Genomic DNA, 23782 nt, shown 5'->3' with positions numbered 1-23782 from the left:
TTTCTGCCCACCGAGTGCAATAAGAAACATGAGAATCTTCTGGCCTATTATTAGTGCCCCCCGCGTCCTTGCGGCGGGACAAGCGTGCTGATCGATGTGAGCACGACATAAGAGTATATTTATAGTCACCACGCGCGTTCTTGGCAGACTTCCTCAAAATGGTTCGTACCATTATGCGGGAGAATAGTGCAGTGGTGTTGCTTTAAATAGAGGAGTCGACACCTCAGCTGCGCGCTCCCGACATAGTTGGCTGGAGACAACGATTTAATTTCTGCGCGAACGACTGAGTTTCTTATTCCTCCTCTCAAACCGGAGTACGTACTGTATATATATATATATATATGTATATATATATTGTGACGCAGCAGTTATTACGACGTTTATTCCTCGTCAAAGATTGGGCGAACCGACCACGCCCACAGCACGGAGCACACTCGAGAGTAAGCCCCACAAGCGATGATGAAGAAGAACCCCATATGAACCCCACATGATGATGATCATGTACAGATGACAAAAAATAGCTAATAAATTCCCACACTAATGTCCCCTCGCGCGAGAGCGGCCATCCTGGCCGCAATTCAAAGGGGCGGTGAATGTCTCGTGAAGGGCTTCATACGGGAAACGTGGACAATCTCAGCGGCGTGGCAGCGGCGGTCATTTGGAACAATAACTGGTTCCACGCGATAGTTTACTGGAGAAGTCTGCTCCAAGCCTTTGTAGGGGCCGATGAACCGAAGCTGAAACTTGTCACACAAGCCAGGAGTACGAACTGGTGTCCGGAGTAGCACTTCCTCGCCAGGGCGGAAGCACACGACGCGATGAGAGGTGTCGTAATGCTGCTTGCGGTCCTGTTGCCGTGCTTCGGTGTTGATGCGGGCGAGCTGGCGACAACGCAGAATGTGGGACACATATTCTTCGCAGGAGGAAGGACATTGATGGACAGTTGGCGCGAAGAAAGAGACGTCAAGACAGGAAGAGGGCGAACGACCATAGACAAGGTAGAATGGCGAGTAACCGGTCGTGCGTTCAACGGCGGTATTATATGCAAAAGTCACGAATGGCAAAATTGCGTCCCAGTTTCTGTGATCCGGGTCGATGTACATGGCTAGCATGTCTGACAGCGTGCGATGAAATCGCTCTGTGAGGCCGTTGGTTTGCGGATGGTAACTGGAGGTAGTCTTGTGGGTGGTTCCGGAGGCTCTGAGTACTTAGTCTAGTAGTTGCGAGAGGAATGCTTTTCCACGGTCGCTCAGGAGGACGCGAGGAGCACCGTGACGCAGTATTAAGGATTGAAGTATGAATGCAGCAACTTCAGAGGCTGAGGCAGAACTCACACAAGTTGTTTCGGCATAGCGTGTCAAGTGATCAACGGCTGTCACAATCCATCGTTTACCGGTGATAGTCACAGGAAGATGACCATACAGGTCAACGCCAACGACCTCAAATGGTTGCGACGGACAAGGAACCGGTTGCAGTTGGCCACTTGGAGCTGATGTATGGAGCTTTCGACGCTGACAGGGCGCAGGAAGCGACATACCTCGCTACACTGGCGGACAATCCAGACCAGTAGAAGCGCCCTTTGATGCGGTCATAGGTTTTCTGGAAACCAAGGTGACCAGCAGTCATGTCATCGTGAGAAGCCTGCAGGACATGAGCACGTAGAGAGCGTGGCACAACAGCAACCCAGCGTTGACCGTCAGGGTGATAGAAATGACGGTAGAGGACGCGGTTGTCAATCTTAAATTGCGTCAGCTGTCGACGAAGGCGGGCGTTAGGCGGGCGCGAAGCTCCTTGAAGGTGGTCTATGATGCGCCGACAGTAAGAGTCGGCAAGTTGATGAAATTGGAAGGATTTGTTGTCGTGTGGAGGCATCTCGTCGACAGTGGCCAACAAGAAAGCACCTGAGGAGGGATCGAGCGAAAGCTTGTCACGGATGGTAGTTGGAGGTCCATTGCATGGTGTCGTAGGAAGCGGACATCGAGAAAGCGCGTCTGCATCATGGTGCTTTTTTCCGCACTTGTAGGTAATAGTAAAGTCGTATTCTTGCAGACGAAGAATCCACCGACCAAGTCGTCCAGACAAGTTCTTCAGCGTTGAAAGCCAGCATAATGCATGATGGTCTGTAACGATCGTAAAGTGGCGGCCGTGAAGATAAGGTCGAAGCTTCTGCACAGACCAAATGATAGCTAGATATTCCTGCTCCGTGATGGTGTAATTCTTTTCGGCGTTTGTCAGAACGCGACTTGCGTATGCGATGACCCTCTCACCTAAAGTGTCGTCTCGCTGTAGGACAATGCCACCAATTCCGTGACCACTAGCATCTGTATGCAGGAGGGTAGGAGCAGCTTCATCAAAATGGCGTAGTACTGGTTCAGATGTGAGAGCGCGCTTCAGATGGGCGAACGCAGATTCACATTTGGGAGACCACACAAAGGGAACATTAGAACCCAGTAATTTGTGCAGAGGTGACGCTATTGAGGCGAAGCCCCGTATGAATCGGCGAAAATAAGAAGCGAGGCCGAGGAAACTAAGCAAATCTTTGGTCTTTTCGGGACGAGGGAAGTGCTGAACTGCCGAAACCTTGTCAGGATCAGGACGAATGCCATCTTTGCTCACAATGTGACCTAGAACTTTGATCGTCTTGCTCGCAAAATGGCATTTCTTGGTGTTTAGCTGAAGTCCAGCGTTGGCAAGGCACGTGAAAATTTCATCCAGACGTTGCAGGTGCTGAGAGAAGGTTGAGGAGAAAAAACCAATATCGTCCAGATAGCACAGGCAAGTCTTCCACTTCAGGCCACGAAGAACGGTGTCAATCATGCGCTCGAACGTTGCGGGCGCATTGCAGAGGCCGAATGGCATGACATTAAACTCGTAGAGCCCATCTGGTGTTGAAAACGCTGTTTTCTCCTTATCGTCCTCATGCATAGGTATCTGCCAGTAGCCGGAACGCAGATCGATGCTGGAGAAGTACTCGGCACCCTGCAGGGAATCCAAAGCATCGTCTATTCGCGGCATAGGGTATACATCCTTGCGTGTGATCTTGTTAAGTGCTCGGTAGTCGACACAAAATCGAACAGAGCCGTCTTTTTTTCCGAACCAAAACAATGGGGGAAGACCAAGGGCTAGAAGAGGGGCGTATTATGTTTCGTTGGAGCATGTCGGTGACGTTCGCGTCAATGACTTTCCTCTCGGCTAGCGATACGCGATATGGTCTACGGCGCACGATGGATGTACCATCTGTCTCTATCCGATGCGTCGTAATCGAAGTCTTTCCCAACGAAGCTGAATGCGCGTCAAAGGAAGCTTCATGTTTTTGGAGCAAAGCAAGCAATTGTTGTGACTGCGAAAGTGTCAGGTCGGAACTGATGGCAGCTGCAAGAGCTCAAGGAGATGCGGCCCGTCCTGTACAAGGCACTTCAGAGGAAGCTGGTTTAAAGGAAATAACATATAGACTCCGATTCAGTGGCGCAAGCCAATGTAGTGCCTTTAGGGATGAGAATCTTTTCGGATGTCGGGTTTGTAGCGTAGAGAAGTGCAGAGCAATGATCAAACCTAACGAGCCCTGATGCAAAGGCTATCCCTCTTGCAAGACAGCGTGCAGATGGTAAGACGAGCACGTCGCCGCAGTCAATCACATCAGACGTGATAGTAACGATGCTTTGATGGCGAGGAGGTAGCGCGGTATCTTCTGCAGCAAGCAAGTGAAGGGGTGCGTCAGCTGCATGAAGTGAATAGGTCGTGTCGGTCATGTGGAGAACGCGTTGCCCACAGCAGATGGAGACGGAGGCCGTAGAAAGAAAATCCCATCCAAATATGAGCTGCTGGACACACGAACTTAGCACTGCAAATTGTACGTAATGCAGAAGTCCATCGATGGAAATACGAGCAGTGCACATGGCGATAGGTCGAATGGAGGCCCCTTGAGCAGCGAGTAGCGTAGGTCCATCATAGGGGGTCGTAACTTTCCGAAGTCGCGAACACAATTCACGGTGAATGACTGAAACACTAGCCCCAGTGTCTATTAAAGCTTCTACTTGTACACCTTCTTCTACAACCAATATCACATTGCACGGACGCGATGGAGGAATTTCTGTCCTGTCGTTCGATGCAGCTTTTCCTCCAAAAGCTGCATAATTCAGTTTTTCGGACGACGCTCGGCGAATTGAGAAGCAGGTCGGAGTGGTGACGTAGAGCGGCGAAGGGGTGACGGCGAGCGGCGTCTCGCAGGACGGTACGCCGTCTCGGATGCTACAGTAGGCGATGGAGAGCGTCCGCGCGGTGGACCATAAGGACGGCGTTGGTCATAGAAGCTCCCTAGACGTTGGAGAGTAGCTCCGGGCGAAAAGTCATGCTGTTCGTATACGTCATATCCGCGACGCTCGTCTTGCTGGCGCTTGCGGCAAAAGCGTACTATGTGGCAACGATAGCCGCAGTAGTAGCAGATGGGACGAGGAGGACGCCACTGCGGATAGCTGGTTTGGGTAGGTGCGCTGGTAGTCATGGAAGCGATGTGAGCCGGTGTTGGTTTTGGAGGCATCGGTGGGACGATGACTGGAGTAGCTACGGCTACTTGTGCGTACGTTGATGGGGCCCTAGGTGTTAGAGGGTCCGTGCACGCTGCACCAGCCATGGATGCCAATTCCTCCTTGATGACGTCTCGCAGATTGGTATCGGAGGCATGAGAAAGCATAGGCCCTGCGGCTAAGCCAAGATACTGGAGCTCTTCTCGAATTATTGCGCGTATCATTGCTCGTAACGTAGGGTCGTCGGCAGTAGAGTTTGCAGTGGTATCTGGCTGCAACCGTACTGATTCGAGTTCGTCAAGGCGCTGGCAAGTAGCGACGATATCAGCGACGGTAGCGGGGTTCTGGATGGCTAAAGCATTGAAAGCAATAGCTCCGATGCCTTTGAGGATGTGGCGAACCCTGTCTGATTCGGTCATGGCCGTGTTCACGCGTCGACAAAGAGCAAGCACATCCTCGATGTACGACGTATAAGATTCACCGGGTCGTTGCTTGCGAGTGTCGAGCGTCTTTTTTGCGAGGGCGGAACGAACTGCCGGTGTGCCGAAGATTTGGCGGAGCTGCTGTTTGAAAGCGCCCCAGTTCGTGAAATCAACCTCATGGTTGAAAAACCAAATCTTCGCTACTCCTGTCAGATAAAAGGCGACGTGACGTAGCTTGGACGCATCGTCCCAACGATTAGCCGAACTCACTCGGTCATAGTCGTCCAGCCAATCCTCGACGTCTTCACCGCGAAGTCCAGCAAACAGATGGGGATCACGCTGGTGCCCACTGATAACCCAATACGGAGAGGCTGGGGTAGCCGAGGGCGAGATGGTGGAAGTAGAAGTGAAGTGCCTGTTGGCTCGTCCTGCGACATGCTGGCGGACAGCTGGCACAATCGGCGACCCGATCGAAGCTCCAGGAGGTTGAGCGGGGAGTCAGAGGACGGAGGACCGAAGAGCACACTCCACCACTTGTGACGCAGCAGTTATTACGACGTTTATTCCTCGTCAAAGATTGGGCGAACCGACCACGCCCACAGCACGGAGCACACTCGAGAGCCAGCCCCACAAGCGATGATGAAGAACCCCATATGAACCCCACATGATGATGATCATGTACAGATGACATAGAATAGCTAATAAATTCTCACAATATATATATATATATATATATATATCATCCACCCACCGCGGTGGCTTAGCTGCTATGGTGGTGCGCTGCTATAAGCACGAGGTCGCGGGATTCAATCCTGGCCGCGGCTGCCGCCTTTCGATGGGGGCGAAATGCAAAAACGTCCGCGTCCTGTGCATTGGCGGCACGTTAAAGGGGATACACTGGTGGTCGTAATAAATCCGGAGTCCACCACTACGGGACTGGTGTGAATACGTGATCTGATGCGATGTCACATAGACAAGACGGTGGCATGACCATCATATCTTCTTTGCGTCCCTGTTCCGTTTGTGCCTCTTTCTTGTTCATTATGACACTTTTGAAGCTCACCAAGTTTGCGTCCTTTGTGCAGTGTATGCGAGTATGCTCAATACAGGCGGCTGTAACTTTTGAAGCACTCATGTCGTCATCCTTCTTGTGCCCTTGTCCAGTTAGGTGTTTTTTCTTTGACAATTACAGGAGACCCTGCATGGTACTCAATATATATAACGATCGTCATGTAGTCATAAGGCACCGGTTTAGGTTTTTAATAAATAAACTTATTCTCTTTTTAAGTTTCTCTCCATCCTCCTCCATCCTCTCCATTCTCTCCATCCATCCTTTAAGTTTCTCTCCATCCTCTCTCCATCCATCCTCCATCCTTATGTCGTTTTCTCAACTGTTTGTTAATTCTCTCTGCATGTTATGTGCCACTCCCCTCTGTAATGCGTATGAGCTTGAGGGTAAAAAAAATCAATGAAATGAAATGAAATCACACAGCTTGTTGTACAGACGCAGCTGTATTCTAAGAACTCAGGTCTGACAGCTTCGCTTGCTGGAATTAATTTTACTGCGGCTATGCGGACCCCTCCATCTTGTGCCATCGTTTTTCTACACGTAGTTACCATGCTGTCGATCCATGTCAGTGCGGGGTTTCTGCAGCGAACACCCGCCGCGGTTGCTTAGTGGCTATGGTGTCGGGCTGTTAAGCACGAGGTCCCGGGATCAAATATCGGCCACGGCGGCCACATTTCGATGTAGGCCAAAATGCGAAAACACCCACGTACTTATATTTAGGTGCACGTTGTAGAACCCGAGGTGGTCGAAATCATTCCGGAGTACCACACTACGGCATGCCTCATAACCAGATCGTGGTTTTGGCACGTCAAACCTCATGACTTCATTATTTTTCCTACAGCGAAGCACCATGCACGTGCTTTATATCAGGCAAACATGCATACCTACACGTGTTAATTGTGAGCGCTAATCGCTCTGAAGGTAGGCGAAAAGGGGGAGGGGGGTGCGCATACGCACCAAGTGTGCTATAACGCACAGCTATTCCAAACTTTTCTATTCCAATTTTCTATTCAAGTTAACTAACGCGTCATCATGCGTCAAAATGCGGGCCAGTCCCGAAGATAGTGCAATAAAAGCTTGAATCCAACGTTCCTTCTGCTCCCCTCACGCGAGGAGTGACGGGATAAAATGCGGTGGGCCGTCACTCCGCCCCATTCACACCCCCAACTCGGTCAGGAGGTTGAATCTCTGTCCAATATTTTATTGCTTCAGTATTAGAAGTGTCAAAGTAGAAAAAAGAGAACTGTATGCGCATTAAGCGTGCGAAGCTGGTCACGCAGAGGAGGTGTGTCTATATATATATATATATATATATATATATATATATATATATATATATATATATATATATATATATATATATATATATATATATATATATATATATATATATATATATATATATTTAGTGCAAGTGAGGGTAGTTTGCGACGGACCACCCAAAGTTCCAGTTCGCTCCTCGAAGGTGCAGGACGTGTGTCCAGCCAGCTCCTGAACAACGAACCTAGTTTAAATCATGGATGAGAGATCTCAGAGAGGTGCGACGTAATGATGACGCATTTCTCTCCTATGTACCGCTAAATCACCAGTGAATATTTATTTGGCAAGAACCTATTCTACTTCTCTTATGTTGCTTTCCCGCCAGGAAAGTTCCCATTGAACACCGCACTATTACCGCTAGATGTGACAAAAGACAGAGAGGAAAGCCATCGAAGGTGGCTGAAGGAGTCATGGGAAAGAAATGCAATCTGTATTCCATGAAGCAATATACAATTAGCACAGCACGGTGGCAACATCGTGACGGTTTGAAAGCGACCAAACGTTACGCTTCGGAGCATTCGCTTTTTATAGATATGCGCAACAAAATTTGGTGTAGGGCAAGGAAAACGCAGGCGTCACGCGATGGCTTGTCACGCTATGGTTTAATAAAAGGCATCGACGACGCGAGGCGAGACATTCTCGGGGGTCCAACGCCTACAGAAGAAGCAAGGTCCAAAAGTGCGAGTAAGCGTCGGTGCTTCGTAAAATAGGTCGCAATGTGCTTTCACGCTCTGGCTTTGGTCTTCGTGCTTACATTAGCAGGTAAGCTTTGGCTGCTTGTGGTGCCCTTTCTGTAGCCTTTAAAGATACAATTTAAGAAAATCGCTTTGTAAACTCAAAGCTCATCACAGCTGTTCTTGTTCCTGCGGTGTCTTGTTTGTAAGCGACATAGCTTAGACAATTCTTGCTGTCGTAGTGCCATTATCCTCCGCACTACCTCATCAGTGTATTCCTGCCAGGAAATTCGTATATGACCAGTTGTTACCAGCAATCAATCACTTCCATGGCGAGAGTAGAGCTATCTATTTCTGCTACTGAATGTATCAAGGTATAGGTTGAAATGCAAATTGAAATTACTTCACACAACTATATAGTTAGATCGAGAAAATGGTTCACTTATTTATTGGTCTTTATATAAACTTTGAGGCAGCCCACTTGACCGTAAAAATAGTCGTAAGTTGCCCTTCTCTTGTATGAAAAGAAAAGGATACCTATCCCTCATTGTTGAACCTGAGTATTAACGAGTTCAATATTTTTGAGGTAATGAAGAGCGTTGTAGATGCGTGAGTACAGAAGAATGAGAACTTAAGTTTCTCCTTGCAACATCATGCGGTTGCTTGTGTCACGTGCGGTTGCACGTGTCAGATAAGGCCACCAAGATTGCATCATATCAGAGCAACGGCGCTGTGGACCTGGAAAAAGCAGGAAGGTGGTCTTGGTGCTGCAGCACGCGGGATTAACCAGGCATACTTGGCAGGCAATTGTTCCGCCTAAGCATTTCAGGACAATAAGTAGCAGTTACATGGTTTTATATTTTACACATTTCAGTCGTGTTGTTTTAACCACGTGAAACACCGAACGGTGAGAAAGTCAAACATGCAGCAGCTATAGAACCCCTTAAATTTAATTCACCGGGCATTGCCTGCAAACATAGACCTTCTATTCTTCGCATGTTTTCGCCTGCATATCTAAGACATGTGCATTCTTATAACCCCTTTGCAGATACTGTAATACCATTGTTATTTCTAATCAAGGACTATGACGTTGTGTGAAAATACTTGCAGTGCTGTGGACGGACGCTCAGGTGATAACTGAACGTCGGTACGAACCTGCTCATTCATCGAACGGTTACCGTCGGAGGGGGCAGTATCCGGTCAGAGTGGTGGAAGTTGAGAACATGAGAGGGACGCGCTGTGGGGTAAGTTTTCTTCTTACTGACTTCGTACGAGGACGCGGAGGCAGTGAACGAGAACGGGAAAGCTGTTCAAACGAGAAGAGCCCTCTCATTATTAAAGAGACACCTGTAATGAAACAGCGTCAGTGATCTATTTAGAGAACAAACAGAACGCAACCCTGAACTGCGTTCCTCGGAACCCCCTAGCCACGCGTACAACCTGCGGAGAAGTTAAGCAGGCGAATAATGCAATCATAGACGCCAGGGCTTTCCTCCTTTTCTTCTGTGAACATACAACGATGGTTTTCATATGGTCGTCAGCGCTTTTAAGCAATTAACTTACTATTATTCGGGCTGCACATTGACGTTGCCAGCAGGAATGTAGCGAGCGGGAAGGCCACATGTGCGCTTTCTTTTATACTTTCTAACATATCCTACTTTAGCTTGCTAAATTTAAAATGGCGCTTTAACATGTTGACCAACTACTAGGCGGTCATATATACTGTGAGACACAAGCACACAGAATATCTAGATTCCGCCAGCTCAGACCATTTTAATTGCACAGATGCGGTGTAATTGGATGGAATGTTCGTACAGAGCGAGTTGGTGACATTTCATGTGCACTAAAATGCTCCATATTTTTTGTTGTTGCAGAACATGATCTGTCCAGTCAACCGGCAATGCGTGAAGCCAGAAATAGGCTGCGTTCGCGATGTTTGCTTCACGGTGCCAACATGTGAGTCTGGTTAAATAAGAAAACGTCCGAATTAAGGCGTGCAATGGAAGAACAACGTACGCTGCTTGATTTCGGTTGTTTAGAACTGGAATCACCAGGAATTGACCTGCTCAGTGGCCGCGTAACGTAAACGTATTCCATTTTGATTTTATTCCAATCTCCTGACGTCAAACTTACGTAACCGCCGCAGCAACCCAAATTACGCAAGCGCCCAAATAAACGCCTACCTGCCTCGGCAAAGTTGGCTTATCTAATTGGCTGACAAGAGGCGAGGAGCACACAGAAGTAAGAGAGAGCTTCGGTGGAGCTGAGCTAGCGCAGTGAAAGGCGATAAACAAGTGCAGCAAACGGTGCCGGCGTCCGTGATTGGTCCGCTTCCCTACGTTTAGCTTGTGTTGGCTGGTGGCAAATCGCGGCCGCGTGCAACGGAAGGTTAAAAATGGCGCTAAAACAGATCCTCTGCGAAGCATATTTCGCAGAGCGATGCTTTATACGTGGCGAAAGTGCTCGACAATGTTATACTGCCACACAATTTTTTTTTCTTATACGCAGAGAAATGCATTCTCCCGGGCAACTGCTAGTAGCCAGTGTCAGGGCGGTCATAGGGCAGCCACATCTCAGTCCTGTCGGAAGGAGGTAGTGAAGGGCTATTCAGAAAAAAAAACCTGTTTTTTTCGTTAGACATAATAATGCATCTATAGAGCGCGGGCAGCTTTCGCGGTTTCGTGTCGTCGCGTTTTTGACAGGCGAAGTGGGGGTAGTGCGAAAAAGTTTCTCAAATAGCGGAGGGCTAATGGTGAAAAAAGGCATAGAACTGGAAATAATACTTTTTGTTTCGTTCAGACTAACCATACACAATCAGTGCGTAGACGTCCTGTGGAATGGCATATTTCCGCGGTTTTTGTGACGTCGCGTGACAAACAGCCGATAGGGAGTGGGCCCAAAAATATTTGACCGATCGTGGATGGGTAGTGGCAGAACTGGAACAGAAACCTATTGGAATAGCTCTGCGTTATAGCACCCCAGAATGCACCTTGGTTCCACTTAGTTTCCACCACTTTCAGAGTCGTTAGGTCACATAATATGCAGAAGAGCCAGTACTGCGAGGGACGTATGGAAACGGGGGAATGGCTCAATTCACATGAAGTGGAGCATGTTCGCATATGAAATAATAACTTATCATATGTGCTGCAGACACACCAAATTTTGAGCTATAGCCTTTACCAATCGGCATAGTTGAAAGGCATCAGCAAATATGAATTTGAAGAATTAAGCACGTTCAGAATGCAGCAAGACTCTATGGGCATTTAACAACGCTGTTCTATTCTTCGTAGCCTCTCGCATTCTTTCTTTCCTTTATTGTACCACGGTTGAGGCATCATTCGCATTACTAAAACGTCAGCATGCTTTCAATACATGACAAGTGAAGACATGTAGTGTTTGAAAAGATTACTAACTGACATTTCTCTCACAGGTGTTTAGAGATTTGCCGCCACGTTGAAGAAACTATCATCAGTCATGTGTCCACAAGACTCTTCGCTACTACTGTAAAAAATAAAATGTTGTAAAAGATCAGTGAGTACAGTTCTGGTTATTCTCCGTCACTCTGTGGTTAGGAGGGTTAGTGAATAACAACTTACAGTGCTTCATGACATACCCAGTGGTCTGATGCAACCTTGTGAAGTTTTGATCTGGCGACGATCGATAGCTATATACATAACTGGAAAATGAATATATATATATATATATATATATATAGGTACCACATATTTCTTGTAAATAGATTTTTTTCGTAAACCCTGATGAAGATCGCTCCACTGGTAGAAAGTGTTGAAATTAAATACTTGTTCGGTTTACCTTGTAGCAACGCTTAAACGCTTAAGTTCTTTACGTTTGAAAGATAGCCTGAAGAATTCCTCTCTCTCTCTCTCTCATATATATATATATATACAGTATGGAAAGATACCACATATTTTGAGCGGTATTTTAGCAGCAACCCGTAACGAAATTTGTCGTAAAGGATAAGCCTTCCGCCACTAGTCCTCAGAAAGGGGGCTAATGGCGGAGTAGTAATAAAAATTGAGTAGAATAGTTTTACATGATCGCGACCTTGTTTTGTAGAACGTAAAGTTCCGCAGCGCCGCAAACGACTCCACTACATTACATATCGCATCGGCAACGCTAATTCCACAAGACACTTCCAGTTAATCTCAAGTTAGAACTTAAGCAGTTAACAGTGAATGTCTTAGGTGGTATGAGAAAGCTGTCGGAGAAACTTCTTTACACATGGGAGTTTTTGCTTACGGGCGACACGAACCACTATACAGACGCCTTCTTTGAGTGCATTGATTGTGTGCGATATCGCAAGGGACGTAGACAGTGCGCACCCTAAGTGCACCGACACTCTCTGCAGAAGTTTGTCCTATAATCTGTCGCTTAGATTAGTAGATTACCCTACCCTTGCGTAAGGTAGGCACAAGGCTTTCCCGGATGTTACAAGACAGTGAAAAACGAACACGGCATATGTATGAAAGAAGACGCAACAAACATGGTGCGAAGTCAGATTTGGTTTGTTAAAGAAATACGCTAGCACTTTCTTTTTATAGACACGAATCAAAGCGCTTTCATCCATTAATGTGATTACCCAAAGGTGTTGGTTTAGGCTATGCGGCATTTGATGTGCTAATTTTTGTGTGCAGTAGTTAATACAAGTCTGTATTTTTTGTAAATGTTGTGTGGGCGAATTGTGGCTGCGATAATTACATAAAGATTGGCCAAATTTTATTTGAATCATATCTAACCTCGTGGTGCACAATCATCACTAAATCTCAGTATTTAATCTTTTCTGAAGAGCGGCTCTGTATGTGAGCGAAACAGCACTGCTTCAATCCTAGGCAAGTCTCTTTCTTGTAGGAAATGTGTTAATTTAGGGTGATTTTTCGTCGTGGTGCTTTATACAAGAAGACAGTAATGAAGGCGCAAATGTATTGTTATGTGGTAAATTTGCTGTTTCAACCACACCGGTAATGAGGAACGTAACAAGCTAATTAGGACGACAGACAGGTTGATGTTCCTGCGCAGATGGTGTAATATCTCTATTCGTATATCTAACTACGTACCCAAAGCTAGTTAGCAACAACGTAGCGTGCATGCTGTTATGTGACCCGCTTTATCTAACCAAATCTATATGTGCAACTAGAAACCCTGTAAACGTGGCAATGGCGGATTAAGGCAGCGCCAGTTTCACTCGTGTCCTTAATTTTCGAGACAAACCTTATATTACAAGATGCAAGAGTTAGTTGATGTAGACAGACCAGTATATGTATTCGTGAAAGAAACCCCAAGGAATTTGTGCGAAGTAACGGGATCCAGTGGGTTGTCTCTCGAAACTAATGGAGTTTTTGCGGTAACTGCCTTTTACAGGGCCGAAATATAATATATTTTGTTTTTTAGCGTTTATATATAGCCCATTTTCCCTGAGTCATGTAGATAAGCTTCCTAACCGAAGATTAGCCGGTAACTGAAGAACGTCAAAGTTAGCGCGGAGAAAAATACGTCGGTGTCGCAGCATACAAAAGAATTTTAGTGTTATTGATATGTCTGCTATGTTATTAATGTACATAATAAATACCAAAGTTCCAAGGATGAATCTTTGTCCTTCGGGATCTTTATATCCGTTGAAATATACGTCCGGCACTTTAGACGATGAATTTATTATTGAAGCCATGGACCCCATGGGTCAATAAAGTTTACAAAGCAACTTATGTCACTAAGCCTGTTCCATTCATAACTCATAACATTAACTGCTAAGTTCTAAGCTATGCTCCCGTTTTCACCACATCTGGAATGTGGAACATTTCGCAGCTAAGCAGCTAAGACACCGTTACTTCGCATTAAACGTTGTTAATAGGTAAACGTTGTTAAGCGTTAAGCGTTGTTAAGCGAAATAAGGATTTCCCCAAGGTGTTCTTACGTCTCCATGAAGCAGGATTAAAGTTTTTGAACATTGACAAGCGCATGGACAGAGAAATATTTGCCTGCAGTCATTGTAAATCATACACTATGCATTATGTAAGTGCAATGTTTGCGTGCTTACCAGAATATGTTCGATTACTTTCGTAACTCTATACCAGTTGTTTGCATTCGTTAATTTGGTATGCAGCCGAATCTCGTTGAAGTGACCGTCCGCCTAATGAAGGTACGTGCCACGTGTCAGTAATAAATGACAACAGAGCTTTTCTTCGTCTTTTTCTTTTCACGGAATTGAGGCTAATCTTGGCATCCATATACTGGTTGTTTGTCGTTAGAAGGTAATAATAAATTTTTTGTTGGTCGAGACAGCCGTCGGAGAAAATTACGCCTGCATAATAGTTTTATCTTATGGGTGACGCGTGCCGCTATACTGACACCTTTTTTGATTGCTCGCGTTGCCTGAAATATCGCCAATCGACCTTGCACGCACCTCGCGACTTCGCGCCGTCTCTCTCGGCATGCAAGTATGTCCTTGTCTGTCGCTTAGGTAACGCAATGTCTCGGCAGATTACCCTACCCTTGCGGAAGGTAAACACAAGGAGGCTTTCCCGGACGCTACCACTACCTGTTTTCAAATACGTGTCCCAATCGCTTCAGGATGTTCAACGGTAACGCGCACGCGTCGTTGGAACGTCCGACACGCACGTGCAATAAATACCGCTCGTTCTCACACGTTCGCTCACCATTCGCTCGGAGCTACAAGCTGTGATAAACCATGAAGAACCTGTATATCGTTCTCGCTGTTGTTCTACTGTCGGCAGGTGAGTCCGTCTACGCGCACAGTAAAGCAACACATGCTGTGTCTTCGTGTCAAGTTGTCGGCCCACCCAATTGTTAGTGTCGATTGCTCTTTCGGGCGTTTGGTGTATCACCGAGCAACTAAATGAAATAATGTACAATTTGCAGGTGATACGAGAAGATACTGGCGTAAATAGCGCGAATTCTTGATCTTTATATGTAGATGTGTTTTTGTGCAACGAGAGATAATTTTTTCCTAAGACATTAATTTGCGAGCTGGCTTAGTTTTTGCGTGTGATGTGCACTGGAGTTGTTGTTGACTCAGCACACAAGAAGGTCTTAGTGTGAAAAATACGAACTCGCTGGCTTTTCTTAAAAGTAACTTCATATAAGGAACCTGAAGTATTGCGACCAAATAAGCGTCCCGACAGTGGCTGTCAACGGCCATATGGCTTTCCTACTCTACTTCGCTTCGAAAACTGTAGATCTCGTTCGAAAACTGATTCTGAGCGCCACCCTGAGCTGTTTACAAAAAAGGAATAAAAAGGCAATTGCATAACATCCAACTAAACAATAAATTTGTAGCAATTTTACTAAGAAGTGTGAAATTTTCTTTTTGATGAGTTTTGATGAAGATTATTTTCTTGTTGCTAGCTCCTTCGAATGCTTTCCTCAACGTCTTTTTATTTTATATTTTAGATATTTAATATTACATTATTTTAGTATGCGTCCTCTCTGATGTATATATCGCGTCCCACAGACTGATGAGCCAGAGCTTCATTATGTGATTTTGTTTTCAGCTTATCAACATGTGTTGAGCAATGTGTCATACAAAACGTCACAATTTCTCAAATGCTAGATGTTTTTCTCTGTGATGGTTCCTTGTCGACGCTCCATCGCGTGCTTGCGACGACGTTTTGTTGTTTTTCTCATTTTACTTTCTGTCGCCTTTTTTTTCTGAATCGTTAAGGCATGTTATGTTATCGTATTTGGCGCCGTGCCTGACATGTTAGTCGCATTTCCCACCTTGCATTGTACAGAGCTGTTCTCGTAGTTTAAGCTTTATTATTATTCAAATACACTATTTTCCATTCTGTAAAAAACAAAAAAAAAACAAAACAAAGCTTCTGCTTAATGCATGAAATACAGGCTTAGACTACCTAAATAAATAAATAAATAAACAAATAAATAAATAAATAAATAAATAAATAAATAAATAAATAAATAGAGTATTGCTCCTTTAGACACGTTCATGGGCGTTCTAACGTAAGTACTACTCTTTAGATCTTTAGAGTAAACGCATTACTGATACTACAATTTGTTTCGAACTCAAGAAAATATACAACACTAAAGTTACCACACCCGTGCCCTGCATTATGCGCAACATTAAGTGACAGAAATTATAGGCAGGGCAGACGTTAACGATACACTTTTTTTGTAATTTTAGACCACACAGCCACGACTCACTTGAACGACAGCGTAAACTTCGCTTCCAAACTTCTTAAATGCTGGACAATAATCAAAGTTTACTCATTGCAGTGATGCTGGCGGACGCTCAGCGGTTTCCAGGACGCCAGGTTGTCGGTCGTCAATGTGGAGTAAGTGCGCTAAGTGTACCGCAGTTTACTGCGGTAGTAAAACGTGCAGGTTTCCAAACTACGACAGAATTCAGCAAAAAGCTACATACGTTTATCTGTCATGGTTCTAAAGCTCCTTCTTAAGTTCTGTATGGGTGGCCAGACATTCGGACATGTTTTCTAGATTCAATATTACCCACCCCCCAGCTACAAGCACATAATACTGTGTCTAGAGCATGGACAGTACGAACGCGGTTGTGAAGTGGTTAACTCGAACTGGTTCAAACTGATACCTTCTGTTGCAGCAGCCTAACATGATGTAAATGAATGGTAGGCCGGGTTATCAATCCCACGAAAGGAGGATGGCACTTAATGCCATGATCTTGCGGTTATGCAGTTTTCGGGAAGTTGCACCGCACAAATATAAGGGCTGGGTGATAAGCAAGTACACGTTCCCAGTTCTCACGTACCAACTTTCACGTACGCCGCCATGTGGTGAATTGAAACTAATGTGTTTGTTTACAAGAACAGTTTCCTGTCCTACCCTAGCGCTTCACGAAATTTATGTGAAGCCGGTACAGTGTAATAGCAAACCATATGCAATAATAGATGGAATTATGAAGTATGCGCATCTTCCCGTTTCGAAGGAATTATTGCTTCCGCGTAAATCGTAGTTCTTTCTGCACGTAGAAGCCTCACTGCTGTTGACAGCAAAAACATTAATTCATGCCAAGCATCGAAGGTTTTGCGATGGGGAAACTGGTAAACATTATTCCGGAACAAAATTGGGTTTCTTGAAAGTTTCGCTAGATACAATATTGTCGGTATTCACGTGGCGTGCTTAAGGCTTATGGGGTGTTACGTTTCGCCTACAACGCGCGGTAATGCCGGCGCAGATGCAACGGACGCCGGGGCTTCGTTCAAAGCGGCGGACATTTTGGCCCGTGCGACGCCGCCGCAACGCTTCCCCGCCAAGCGTGTCCAGGCGTGTTTCAGTGCCACGTGTCTTCGTGTGTGCGTGTGTGTGTGTGTGCCCTCGCTTGTCAAAGCGCGGCAGCCGGGGAGCGGAGTTCCCCGAATGAGGAGCCTGGAGGTCTCTCGGCTCAGCCGTTCGCGCCGTCGTGTGGGCGGGTTGGCGATGCGTCACTGCACTCGGTTCAGCAGGTCTCTCGGCTCGACCGTGCGCGCCGTCGTGGGCTCATGCTCCGCCGTCCCGTGACCTTCATCCCGTGACCTTCATCCCGTGACCTTCCCTTTTGGACCGCGACGCCGAGAGTATAAGAGCAGCTGCCCCCGGACGCCAGGCGAGAGGCTCCGATTTGTACTGTTGAGTTACGTGCTCTCCCGTCTCTCCACATCGGTCGAACTGACCGGCCGCTCTTTTGCTATGTTAGAATAAACAAGTTGTTCTGTTACCAGTCTTCTCTTGCTTTGCCGGGACCTTCGGATGCTTCCAGTGCCCCAGGCCGCCAGGCCAACGCTACCCTTGGGGCTTGCGACCCATTGGCAATAACGGGCGTCGGCACCGAGACCCCAACAACTCGTGCCAGCGGTGCGATTCCAACATCTGGTTGCCAGCGGTGAGATCGCGACAACGGAGGCCAGCAGCGAAGAGATGCGGTTGAATGTATGCTGAGCAGCACAACGACCATCCGGGAGCAGTGCAACGAGCCCTGTGTGACGACTGGTTGCCTGCAGCGGAACGACTGCGCGGAATTCTTGGCTGCGAGGTTTGGTGAGTGCGGGACTTTCTTCTTCTGAGTTTTGCCAGGCTTTTGTTAGTGTCAGAAACAGAGCTGGTAATTGTGGTTGTCGTTGCTACCGGGTTAGTTTGCGGCAAGACAATAGTAGGCAGTAGAGAAAGCAGCATTCAGAGCAGCCATGGATTTGAAGTCGTTGCGCAAACCGAAATTGCTGGAGCTTGCAAGAGAGTTGGGTCTGGATGTCTCAGACAAACTCAGAAAACCAGAACTGCTAAGGGCTATTCTTGAGTTAGAAGCTGAGGATGACGAGCTGTCGGAATGCCTTGAGACCATTGAGGAGAGGGAGACGGCAAAAAGACAGGAGCGTGAACGAAAAGAACAGATAGAACGAGAGCAACAACAGAAAGAAAGAGAGCGCGACCGTCAACACGCTTTGGAAATGAAGCGTCTCGAGTTAGAGATGGAACGCGCTCGTAATGGAAGTCAGGCACACGGTGCAGGAGAACGAGTATATTTCAAAATGACTGACCTGATGCGGCCGTTTAAGCTTGGAGAGGACATTGGTTTGTTCCTGGTTAACTTTGAGCGAACGTGCGAGAAGCAGGGGTTCTCTCGGGAAACGTGGCCACAGCGCTTGCTCACTTTGCTACCCGGCGAGGCGGCCGACGTAGTCGCTCGCTTGGAGAAAGAGGAGGCAGAGGATTTCGACAAAGTGAAATCGAGTCTGCTAAAAAAGTACCGGCTGTCAGCGGAGGCGTTCCGTCGGAAGTTTCGGGAAAATGAGAAAGGCAAAAGTGAGTCATATACAGAGTTTGCGTACAGGCTTATGTCAAACATGCAGGAGTGGCTCAAAGAAGAGAAAGCGTTTGGTGACCACGAGAAAGTTCTGCAGTGTTTCGGGCTAGAACAGTTTTATAGTCGGTTACCTGAGAACGTGCGGTACTGGGTCTTGGATAGGCCAGACGTTAGTACGGTGGCTAGAGCCGCTGAGTTAGCCGAGGAGTTTGTGACGCGTCGGGCTCGTGGAGCTAAGGACGGTCAAAAGGGTGAATTTGGCTCCAAGTTTGAGAGGCCAAAGTTCACGCCCATGAGAAAGCGGTTCGAGACGAGGCAAGCGCGCGTGTGTTATACGTGCCAGAAGCCGGGTCACTTTTCGGCGCAGTGTCCGACCGAACGTGAGGAGACGGCGGCAGCCGAAGCCGAACGCAGAAAGCGGTTCGAGATGAGGCAAGTGCGCGTGTGTTATACGTGCCAGAAGCCGGGACACTTTTCGGCGCAGTGCCCAGAAACAAAACCAAAAGTCGTGTTTTTTTCATTAGGCAGCACTGACGAGAACATGAAGCTTCTCGAGCCTTACATGCGAGACCTCCTCGTGAACGGGAAAGAGTGCCGAGTGCTTCGCGATACCGCAGCTACAATGGATGTAGTTCACCCCTCTTACGTAGAACCCGATATGTTCACGGGCGAGTGCGCATGGATCAAGCAAGCAGTGGAAGCTCATAGCGTGTGTCTGCCGGTAGCAAAAGTGCTTATTGAAGGACCTTTCGGAGCACTTGAGACGGAGGCCGCAGTGTCATCTATGCTGCCCCCCCAGTACCCGTACCTATTTTCGAACAGGTCCGATCACCTCCTGCGCGAGAAGGGGCTTTTGTTTGGGGAGGCTAGCGTTCAGGCCTTAACCAGATCGAAGGTTCGGGAGCTCGCTGCAAAGGCGGTAGTTGCGGGGCCGACGTTGTTGAATGATGAGAAAGGGTCAGAGCCGCAAACAGTCGTCTGGGATGAGACAAAGGAAAGAGCTTTTAGCGCCCTAAAGAGCGCCCTAACAAGCCAGCCTGTGCTACGATCGCCCGACTACACAAAAGGGTTCGTTGTTCAGTGTGATGCTAGTGAGCGAGGCATGGGCGTTGTACTGTGCCAACGGGAAAATGGAGAAGTAGAACACCCCGTCCTGTATGCTAGTCGTAAGCTGACGAGTCGTGAGCAGGCGTATAGCGCCACCGAGAAAGAGTGTGCGTGTATCGTGTGGGCCGTTCAGAAATTGTCATGTTACCTAGCTGGCTCGAGGTTTATCATTGAGACGGATCACTGCCCTCTCCAATGGCTGCAGACCATCTCTCCCAAAAATGGCCGCCTCCTGCGCTGGAGCCTCGCTTTGCAACAATATTCCTTTGAGGTGCGTTACAAAAAGGGGAGTCTCAACGGTAACGCCGATGGCTTAAGTCGAAGCCCCTAACGTGGGAATCAGCCTCAAAATTGCTTGTTACTGATGTTTTTCTTCCTGAGGCAGGATTTTTAACCTATTGCTTTTGTGTAGTGTTTCAAAGTGATGATGTGCTTTTTAGTGCAATTTTTCCGATTTGTGGACGCGTTCTGAGTGCTGCTAAACTACTGTAAGGAACTAGGCAGCAGTATAAAAGGGGAAAGAGCCTGGCAGGGCTTAGTGAGGGTTGTGCCGTGCTTGCTGACTGAGCGGTTGACTTTCGGCGTAGTTCTAACGCTTGCCGGAAACGAGAACAAAAATGTCAACTCTCCCGAAGTCACTTTGCAGTGTCCTGTGTGCACCTGAACGTGAGAACGAGGCCTTCTCTGTGCGCTGCGCTCAAGAAACGCCAAAGGACGCCCGACTACGGTTATGAGCATCATCGAGCGACATCCCTCCGGACAGCGGATGCAGTCCCCTGACCATCGGGATCTCCTTCCCCCGGCGGGGCGGTCTGTTACGTTTCGCCTACAACGCGCGGTAATGCCGGCGCGGATGCAACGGACGCCGGGGCTTCGTTCAAAGCGGCGGACATTTTGGCCCGTGCGACGCCGCCGCAACGCTTCCCCGCCAAGCGTGTCCAGGCGTGTTTCAGTGCCACGTGTCTTCGTGTGTGCGTGTGTGTGTGTGCCCTCGCTTGTCAAAGCGCGGCAGCCGGGGAGCGGAGTTCCCCGAATGAGGAGCCTGGAGGTCTCTCGGCTCAACCGTTCGCGCCGTCGTGTGGGCGGGTTGGCGATGCGTCACTGCACTCGGTTCAGCAGGTCTCTCGGCTCGACCGTGCGCGCCGTCGTGGGCTCATGCTCCGCCGTCCCGTGACCTTCATCCCGTGACCTTCATCCCGTGACCTTCCCTTTTGGACCGCGACGCCGAGAGTATAAGAGCAGCTGCCCCCGGACGCCAGGCGAGAGGCTCCGATTTGTACTGTTGAGTTACGTGCTCTCCCGTCTCTCCACATCGGTCGAACTGACCGGCCGCTCTTTTGCTATGTTAGAATAAACAAGTTGTTCTGTTACCAGTCTTCTCTTGCTTTGCCGGGACCTTCGGATGCTTCCAGTGCCCCAGGCCGCCAGGCCAACGCTACCCTTGGGGCTTGCGACCCATTGGCAATAACGGGCGTCGGCACCGAGACCCCAACAACTCGTGCCAGCGGTGCGATTCCAACAGGGGCTAATCTCGCACGTTAGAAATTCAAGGCATGTCGAATCTCTTATGTTATGTTATGTTAGATTGTATTAACTTATGCACTGGTAGGTTGTAAATAGTTGTGTTGTATTTATATTTCATGATGTTGTATTGTATCACAATTTATTGTATTTATCACATTTCTTTTTTTAGCGTTAGACATGACTTCTTTAATTAAATGCATGAAACGATGTCTTTCTTTCTGCATTTGTATTTTTCCAGGCTGTACAGCGTAGCTACATGTAGCGTATTTAGTTGTTGTACTTTGTATACACATATTCTATAAAAACATGGTGTATCAACGCTTACATTGTAACAATATTCCCACCTGCTGGCAGTAGACTGGCAGTATTGAAAATAAATAAATAAATAAATAAATAAATAAATAAATAAATAAATAAATAAATAAATAAATTTAAATTATGCGATGCATGAGGACGACACGGCCAAAAAATGTGCTCGCTCTAACCGCATGTATTTGTGCCGTATGTGTTGCAAGAAGACAACTTCTATTTCATCTCTTTCTTGTTTTGCAGCGGCAACGCTGCCGACTTGGTCAACGTTGCGTCGAGGTACCAATTAGGTGCTTCAGGGCACCCTGCCCAAGGTTGTTCAGATGTGAGTGGGAACCTTAATATGCCGGATGACTATATACCATACTATGAAACTTTAAAAGCACGTGGATCACCACACAATGCAAAAGATTCAGACAAGTGCTAAGTGGCCTGCGCAAATGCGGGGAATCGCTACCATTACTACGTTCAGTTGCAAGAGCTACACGGCAAACAAATGCACAACGAAACGTATTGTACTAAGTCGTTTTAAAAAGCACGACGTCGAAGGGACAACGATTACACCATTTCGTGTAGTAGTGTAATCTATATACTCAAGACTACCTTAATCGAGAAGCAGTAATATTTGTCGAAAGTGACAGTAAGCATTGAAACATGTCCTTTTTTTTTGTAAACCTTATATTGCTGTCTGGCAAACTGTATGCCTATCTTCCGATTCACATGTATCTATATATATATATATATACGGCTTGCAGCACAACAAAAGTTGTCCATTCAAAACGAAGCAAAACCGCTTCGGCTCGGTCCAACGAGTTATATTGCCATCATGGTTTTTATTGGTTTGCGTTAATAGCCAGTACACAAAAAAGCTTTCATCCGGGAAAAAATTATGACCTGAGGGACAGAAATGCATAGCACGGGCGCTGTGTGTCTGTCTACCAGCTTGTCATCTTTGCACGGAAAATTTTCTGCATGTTAGTTTGCATTGCAACAAAATGTTCTTAATGATTACTAAAGGGGTTTGACGTTATAGTTTTGCGGAAACCCGCAATGTGGAGAGAAGTAATTAATAAAGGGAACTGTTCTGCCTTAATGAAACGTTTAGACCGGCTAGCACCAACACTTAAAACGTCTTCTTAACACTTAAGCGATGCTGACTGTTGCTACAAGTTGCTTTAAGTACAGTGTCTCTTCTGCCGACATTGATATCATGTACGTTTTTCTCATATACTTTCAGGCGTCTGAAGGAAGAAATCCCGAGATAAAAAAAGACTCCGAAGCCCAGCTACGACAGTCTCATATTTAGCAGCCGACGAACGACAGCTGGTTCAAGAAGAAATACTTTATTTAAAAAGGATGTGGGAGCAAAGCACATTGACTAGTCATTGTGGGTGTTCTGTGTTTGGATAATACGAAACCGCCAAGTCTTTAACGTTAAAAATACATTTGTGCCGACTGACCCCTCCCATACCCCCCTCCCCCCCATCAAAGAAAAGTAAGGAAGATATGGTAACAGACTGTGACGCCTGTTCATGTGTGATGTTTGCTCAGGATATATGATGATGTATCATGAAAATATACTAGGATCACCAAGAAATGCAACACGCAGCGTCTGTTCCACGCGACGCTATAAAACTTTCAACGATAATTGAGTTGTCATGCTATAAATAATGCAATATGAGACTAAAGCCTGCTGCACGTAACTTCGACGACACATGGAAGGACAAGATGGTTATTTGCACGAAGGATGCGCGAGAGGAATAACCTCCCCTTCAAATTTATTTCATATTCAATAAACTGTGCTTTTTTATTACGCTATGTGTCCTCAATGTTTACTAAAATAATATTTTGTTTCATTATTGTATGCCCTGAATGCTGTGTTTGTACAGGGGATGCGAGAAAACAACATCTAAAATAAGAAATTAACAGATTGATTTGAAGTACACGGCCGTGCTGTCTCTGCATGATCATGAAGGTAAACACGATGTAACGCTGCAGTTCTGCAGGGACCTTCATCAGGTACGTCAGATAGA

The 23782-nt window shown here is 46.8% G+C and overlaps 1 long non-coding RNA gene across 1 annotated transcript; it reads left to right on the top strand.

Moving 5' to 3' along the window:
* The first annotated feature begins 14577 nt into the window (after positions 1–14577).
* On the top strand, positions 14578–23562 carry LOC140218995 (uncharacterized). The gene is made up of 4 exons (XR_011895246.1): positions 14578–14757; positions 16274–16332; positions 21993–22074; positions 22987–23562. It is a non-coding gene; the product is annotated as an uncharacterized lncRNA (long non-coding RNA).
* Positions 23563–23782: the final 220 nt, after the last annotated feature.

This window comes from Dermacentor andersoni, chromosome 6 (assembly GCF_023375885.2).
Source record: "Dermacentor andersoni chromosome 6, qqDerAnde1_hic_scaffold, whole genome shotgun sequence".
In the NCBI taxonomy this organism is placed as follows: domain Eukaryota; kingdom Metazoa; phylum Arthropoda; class Arachnida; order Ixodida; family Ixodidae; genus Dermacentor; species Dermacentor andersoni.
This window is presented reverse-complemented; position numbering and strand designations above follow the sequence as displayed.